Raw genomic sequence first — 7,307 nt, forward strand, 5'->3', positions numbered from 1 at the left:
GGAATAAATAAAATGGAATGAGTTTGAATTTTAAATTCTTAAAGGAAGAAAGAGCAATCTCTAGTTATGGTAGAAGAAAATAGAAAACCAATAGAATTTTTGCTTTTCTGTCGGTCTTTTCAGATAGTCATTAGATCATTAAGTCCAATTCCCAGGGTGAACTAACAAACGAGAAACAGCTGAAGCACTAGGCTTGGCACAGCTGCCTTCGTAAGAAAGCAGAAAGGGCGTAAACACTGGAAAGGAAGATTAGAAAAGAAATGAAATTTTGTTCCTCTGAGATGAATCTACCACATTTGTTGAGCAAAGGTAAATGAAAACGAGATAAACAGATGGTAGAGAAGTGTGTGTGACCAAGAATGGGAGGAAATCAACCTGCTCCTGAGAAGACTTATCTCTGAAGCTCACAAGACTGGTGACTTGATGTATCTAAGTTATTTTTAATGCTCCAAGATGCTGTGAGAGGTCCAAGAGCTCAGGGATACAACTCCTTTCAGAATTTGGCAAGAGATACTAGGGGTTTGAATGAAACAATTTACAACTTGTCACCCGTTTGAATATTTAAAAAAACGGAGAAAATTGAGCAAGCATTGTTTATGAAAAAGAAAAGACTTCAAGGCAGTTATTGGCATTAAAATAAACAATGTGCTTATATCAAAATTATGCTTTTATTAAATCAGTCTCTGATGGGCAGAAAGAAACAATCTGACTCTTCTGCATACTACTTAGTAAGGGCTTTGGAGACTTCCAGTATTTCACAAAATCTACCATGATGGCTGTCAGCTTGGGAATGAGTTTGCTTTTAAGAACATAACCATTGAATGACTTCTTCAGAAGGAATTGACTTAATCTGAATTAGTTTCTTTTGTCTTTCTTTTTTCTCTTCCAGTTCACCTATAATTTCAATGTATCTTGTTTTAATCCTGTTTTGAAGTAGACAGTATTAACTCAGTAGACTCACCATGGTTCTTCCAGTAGCAGAAAGGATATTTTCCATATTTTACCAAACTTTTAATTTTGTGATGAGGGTACAAATTTAATCATTTTCAAATATGGTTTTGAAATTTGCTTTGTATTTACCATCCTCATCTGTACCTCAAAATTTCCTTTGCTTTTTCCTCTGTTGTGATTATCAAACTTTTTCATAGGATTCATTGCAGTTTTTCTTAATCATATGTTTATTTTGGATATAAGCTGTGTGATATATAGGTATTATTTTTTGTTCTGGAACCCATATTGTTTTATTCATCCTGCTAAATGACTTTTTTTCTTCTCTGAGTTTTATAGTATTTGGAACTTAGTTATAGCTGATGAAATTGTCTCTATTTCTTATGAGGGAACACAGTATACTTAGATATATTAAAGCCATGATTTAGTGTTATAAAAGAGACAATTTTATTAGTATGAATTTTTTTTTAAATCTGCTTCCAGCTGCATGACAATCCAGTAGTGACCACAGAATAAAAGATCTGCATTAATACCCTGTTTCCCCGAAAATAAGACAGTGTCTTATTTTATTTGAAGACAGTGTCTTATTTTAAGGTGCGCTCCCAAAGATGTGCTAGGTCTTATTTTCAGGGGACATCTTACCTTTCCTGTAAATAGGTCTTATTTTCGGGGAAACGGGGTACCTGTTTTCCTTTTTTCTGATTTGTGATACAATTTGATAAATATCATTAAGTACCACTGTACATATAACAATTTCTTAAAAACCTCTATCTAATCAGTTATTCAATATGAAGTGTCCAAACACCTGATATAAAATTTATTTTTAAAAATTGTGATAAAATATACTTCAAATAAAATTTATCCTTCTCCCCCTTTTTAAGTGTACAGTTCTTTGGCACTAAGTACTTCACGTTGTGGTGCACCTATTACCACTGTTCATCTCCAGAGCTTTTCAGTGCCCCAGATTGAAATCCTGTACCCTAAATGATAAATTCCACACCCCTGGACCCCACCCAGCCCCTGGTAACTGTTACTCTCTTTTCTTCCTCTATAACTTTGACTATTCTATGCACGGCAGATTAGAATTATATTTGTCATCTTCTGTAAGTTTTCTCTCTCAAAGTGGATCTTATAGCATTAAGCAGATGACTTCAACCCCCCAAACTGCTTTCACCTATTTTGAGTCTCCAACCGTGTTACCAGTCAATGGACTATGGGGGGCTCTCAAGAGTTTTCCCATTAGTCCCAGTGGGGATACACCTCAGTTAACTTCATCAAAGACAAATGCATTTTACAGCATATTATACTAACAGAATACATGACAGCAATGTAAGGCTACTTTAAGATATATGAGGTAGAAAAATCAAAATCTACTAACATAATGATGTCACTGAAATGATTCCCACTATATTGTTTATGTGTACTGATTAAGGAAACAATTTTGCTTGGTGCCATTAATAACTAATCTTCATTTGTCGCATGGCAGTTTATAAAGGACTTTTTCCACAGACATTTTCCTATCCAGCAACTGCCTTGAACATGTGAATGTTTATTCCCACATTTGGATGCTACCCTTACGGTTCAGTGACATTAACTCATGTTCACCAGGCCAGTGAATGATGTTGTTGGGTCCTGGGTGTTTGCATCTCGACCCTCTGTCTTGCTGATAGCTCCCAGTGGCACAGGAAGCCAATGTCCAATGCCTGCCTGTGTGCAGGATCCCAGCTTCGGGCACTAATCAGCAGATGCAGTGCTTTCCTTTTGTGACTTTCCATGAGATCTACCCCTGTGTCCAACACTCGGTGTAAGGACCAGACATTTGACCTACGCATCGTGATACTGCACGAGGGTCGGAAACTTCCCGTATCTGGCAAAGAGCTTCCCCCAAATCATGCACTCTTTTCTCCCACCAACATTGGATCACATTATAGATAGTGGGAGAAATAATGTAGAACTGGTTCAGGGGGCAGCTGATTAAGTTCTAATGGGGGGAAAAAAAAGTCATGGAAAATGGTCTTATGCGAAAGTCCAACATGAAATTGCTAAAGATTAAAATAATAATAAAAACTACTGCCAACAGCATTAAAAAAAAACTTAAAACTGCCGTATCTGTTTGCTCTGCTGTATCTGTATGACCAGTCTGTGTAGGAAAAAGGGAAGAAGGTATGAAGTGGAAACCTCAGCTCCGTGTTTTCTTGGCTCTTAGAATCTCATACCCTCAAGGGTATTGTCAGAGTGGTTTAAATTTTTTTTTTTCTTTAATGTAGCTTGGCAGGGCTGGAGAAGCGTTTTCTTTTTCAAACCCTTGCTGGACATGCCCATTGACAGAACCATGTTCTGCTGGTGCTGAAGAGCTGCCAAGGCAGGGCAGTGAGTTATTTATGCTGCCTGGATTCATCTCTCAGCAAATTCTCACTCGCTCCTATTTTCCACAGCACCTCCATCCTTTCTTGTTTTCCACTCTAAATTGGTCCCTCTGTATCCTCTGCCAATTGGCACACTTCTATTAAAGAAGTATTTTGCTAATAATATCCTAGCTGTTTCTGTATTCTCCTCCACAGTGGCTATCATTCTGTCCGGGCATACAGCTGATTGCTCTGAATCCCACTGCTGAATCTGGCTAATACAAGCTTGACTGCTTAGCTTTAAGTTCAACTTGCTTATTTATAGATTCACCAAAGTTCTTTAAAGAGTTCAAATGTCTTTAAAAGAATTTCTTATTATAGCACATTTTATTTTAACAATTTGATGAAATGATGAAACTGTACCTTATCATTCAAGAATTTATAGCAGTTTGCTAATTTGTTAGTGTCACCTACTGTGCTTAGGCTATTTGAAACACAATTTTTGGTTTGTAAAAGTAAATCTTGTAAAGAGAAACTTACTTTAATGGAACCCAAAAGGCAATCTTTCTGCCTGGCTCTTCCCCACTGGGTGAGCGACTTAACATTTCCAGGTTTTCGGTCTGCATCAAAAATAAGGAGTGAGAGCTTCCACTTGCCTTTGGGCATTAAAATGCAACCATTCTATGAATTTATAAAATAAAAAGCACACTTGGCACGTTGCCTGAGGACTCCTAGGGGTTGCATTGCAGATGCTCTTGGCTGTGTGCTTCGGGAAATCAATGTCCTCATAAGGCCTCAGGTCCCGTTCTGCATCTGGATTTTTCCTGTCTCTTTCCCACTGCAGCCCAGCACAACTCATTTATTTCTCGAAGCCAGCAGCTTCTGTATGTTCTTTTTTTTTTTTTAAGTGAATATACAATTTATTTAACATTCAAACTTAATTAAGACATGTGCAATATGGCAATTTTACTGGGGATTTAACCCTACCTAGGATATGATTGCTTGCTGGGGCTTAGCAACAGGGTCCAGTTCACACTTAGCACTAATTACTTTATTGAATAAATACAATACCAAACAAAATGCATTCAAATGCTTTCTAAAAAAAAAAAATCAATTTTAAAGGCCTTTCTATTCAGCCTAATGACAAACACAATAAAGGCAGATATGCTAGTTTATCATAATCGGCTGATTTTATACAGCACTTATATCTTTTAGTCCACAAGTATATTATTAAATGATAGAGAACATCTAATACAACCATTTCTACATAACTAGGAAATAAATTTCTAAGAAAGAAAGATTTTACAGACCCCATCTTTTATACCCACCCCAACAGTCTAACTCTAAAGAGGATAAAGCCAATGACTTTCCTCACAAGAGCTCACGACTAATGTTGCTTTGCTATCAAAATCTGTATTTCTGATCCGTTATGAGCATTGAGACAAGATTCAAATATTCCCAAAGAAGCACAATGCACATTGTGATCGCCTATTCAGCAACAGCGAGCACTGCATTCAAAACTATCTCATCCCAGGAATTAAATAAGGTCAGCCACATTCATGGGCATTTCCTACTGTAGTATTGTAGAAAGTCTCAGTGTCACAAAGAATCCTCTTGTCTTCTTCAGTAACAAAGTTTATAGCCACACCTTTCCTCCCAATTCGACCCCCTCTGCCAATTCTGTGAATATAGTTTTCACAATTGGTAGGTAGGTCATAGTTTATAACCAAAGACACTTGTTGCACATCAATCCCACCAGCCAAAAAGTCAGTAGTGATCAGAACATGGCTTGACCCTGACCGGAACTCCCTCATGATGACATCTCTTTCCTTCTGGTCCATGTCACCATGCAGAGCAGACACTGTGAAGTCCCTGGCATGCATTTTCTCAGTGAGCCAGTCCACCTTGCGCCTTGTATTGAGAAAAATAACAGCCTGTGTAATGGTCAGTGTCTCATACAAGTCACAAAGTGTATCCAACTTCCATTCCTCTCTTTCAACATTAATATAAAACTGTTTGAGTCCTTCAAGGGTCAGTTCTTCCTTTTTCACCAGAATTCGAATTGGATCTCTCATGAATTTTTTGGTCACTTCCAACACATCAGTTGGCATTGTGGCAGAAAGCAACACAACCTGAATACTTGTATTTAATTTTTGGAAAATCTCACAGATTTGATCCTTAAACCCTCGGCTCAACATTTCATCTGCTTCATCCAAAACGAACATTTTGATCCATTTTGGAGAGAGGTATCTTCTGTTTAACATATCAAACACTCTCCCTGGTGTACCAACTACAATATGTGGTGCTTCAGCCTGAAGTTTTTGCATTTCATTTCGAACATTTGTTCCACCAATGCAAGCATGACAAGTTGCTCCCATATAGTCTCCAAGTGCCAGAATTACCTTTTGGATCTTTAATACAAGGAATAATAGCTCTCTGCTGAATAGCAGAAGGCTTCTCAAAACCATAAACATAGATGCCCCGAAGAAGAGACTCCTTTAAATTCATATCATCAAAGTTATCAACAATCTCATTCCAGTTGCTCTCGATGACACCATCGGGGTCCATTCCCTCTGGGCTGCCATGTTCTCTGTTATAATCCGCAGAGCCACCAGACATGATCCGAAAAACCACTCAGCGCCCGACTGGAAAAGCGGCTTCTGTATGTTCTTTGAAACCAAGCTCTGTCAGCCACTGGAGCTCCGTATGGAATCTTGGTAAAGGGATGTCATGAAAGACTGACTGTGAGGCAGTGACGTTCCGCCTTTTGCTTTCTTTTTCAGCCCACCACACTGTCGTTGAACATAAATATGGCTTCTGTGCTTTCAATACATCCTGTGACTTGGTTTACATGAATATTTTATCATTTCACATTAACTTTTCTGGAACATGATTTTTTAAAGAGTTCTGCTGAGTAAGACTGTTTCTACTATGCCCTGGGCATTGTTTTTCTATGAAAATGTACTTTGAATGTTATACTAGAAGTCTATTGGAAAGAAGGATTAAAATGAAACCATTTCATTTTAAATGAAACCTTTCAATAACACTATACATAGGGTCTTGGTAAGGTCCTTAAGTAGTTTTAGGGCTTTGATATTTAACAAGTTTGAGTGAATAATCTTTATATTTCAGAGAGGTAGTGTACCTCTGTATTTTATTTGAAAATGATATCTAGGCTTTAAATTTGACAGCTTTGGGCTTAAATCTTATGCCTTCCACTCCAAGCTTGGTGACCTTAGACAAGTCATTTTTATGTCTTGGAGCCCTGGTTTTCCATCTGTGAGGACGGTGCCAATAATAATTACTTTTCTGAATAAAAGCTGAATATCATCTCGTCAATGGGAGGCACTAAACAAATGGTCTTTGGATGATTTTCTACTAAGAGATGAGAGAGATTTCAGCTCTTCTACCCTCAGGGTACTGTATAGTCTCTCCTTTGGAACTGAAATAAGAATTCACTGAGTGAATTCTGTAATTTAACTATCACTTACTTTAATAAATTTGCTTTTGCTTTTTTTTTTTTTTGTAGAGACAGAGTGTCACTTTATGGCCTTCGGTAGAGTGCCGTGGCTTCACACAGCTCACAACAACCTCCAACTCCTGGGCTTAAGCGATTCTCTTGCCTCAGCCTCCAGAGTAGCTGGGACTACAGGCCCCCGCCACAACGCCTGGCTATTTTTTGGTTGCAGTTTGGCCGGGGCCGGGTTTGAACCCGTCACCCTCGATATATGGGGCTGGTGCCCTACCGACTGAGCCACAGGTGCCGCCCTGCTTTTGCTTTTAAATTAGACCTACCAATTAGTTCCTTCAAACCTAAAACCAGATTTTTAATACATCCTTACCCTTCTAAAAAATTAAACTTACAGCAAAGTGAGTTAATGATTCATCAGATTTTTTTAAGCTGAAAAATATTTCCAATATATCTGAGGTCTCCATTTTATCCTTGATTTTGCTTCTGTGCAGCTTTCTGTCCTGAATCAAGAACATTTACATCTTTCTCTTCCTCCCTCTGCT

At 38.1% G+C, this 7,307-nt stretch overlaps 1 pseudogene across 1 annotated transcript; it reads right to left on the bottom strand.

The window, feature by feature from the left end:
• Positions 1–4,195: 4,195 nt before the first annotated feature.
• On the bottom strand, positions 4,196–5,940 carry LOC128561996 (eukaryotic initiation factor 4A-II-like; annotated as a pseudogene). The gene has a single exon (XR_008373363.1). The product of XR_008373363.1 is annotated as a eukaryotic initiation factor 4A-II-like (transcript).
• Between the last annotated feature and the right edge of the window lie 1,367 nt (positions 5,941–7,307).

Source organism: Nycticebus coucang, chromosome 1, assembly GCF_027406575.1.
Source record: "Nycticebus coucang isolate mNycCou1 chromosome 1, mNycCou1.pri, whole genome shotgun sequence".
NCBI classification, from domain to species: domain Eukaryota; kingdom Metazoa; phylum Chordata; class Mammalia; order Primates; family Lorisidae; genus Nycticebus; species Nycticebus coucang.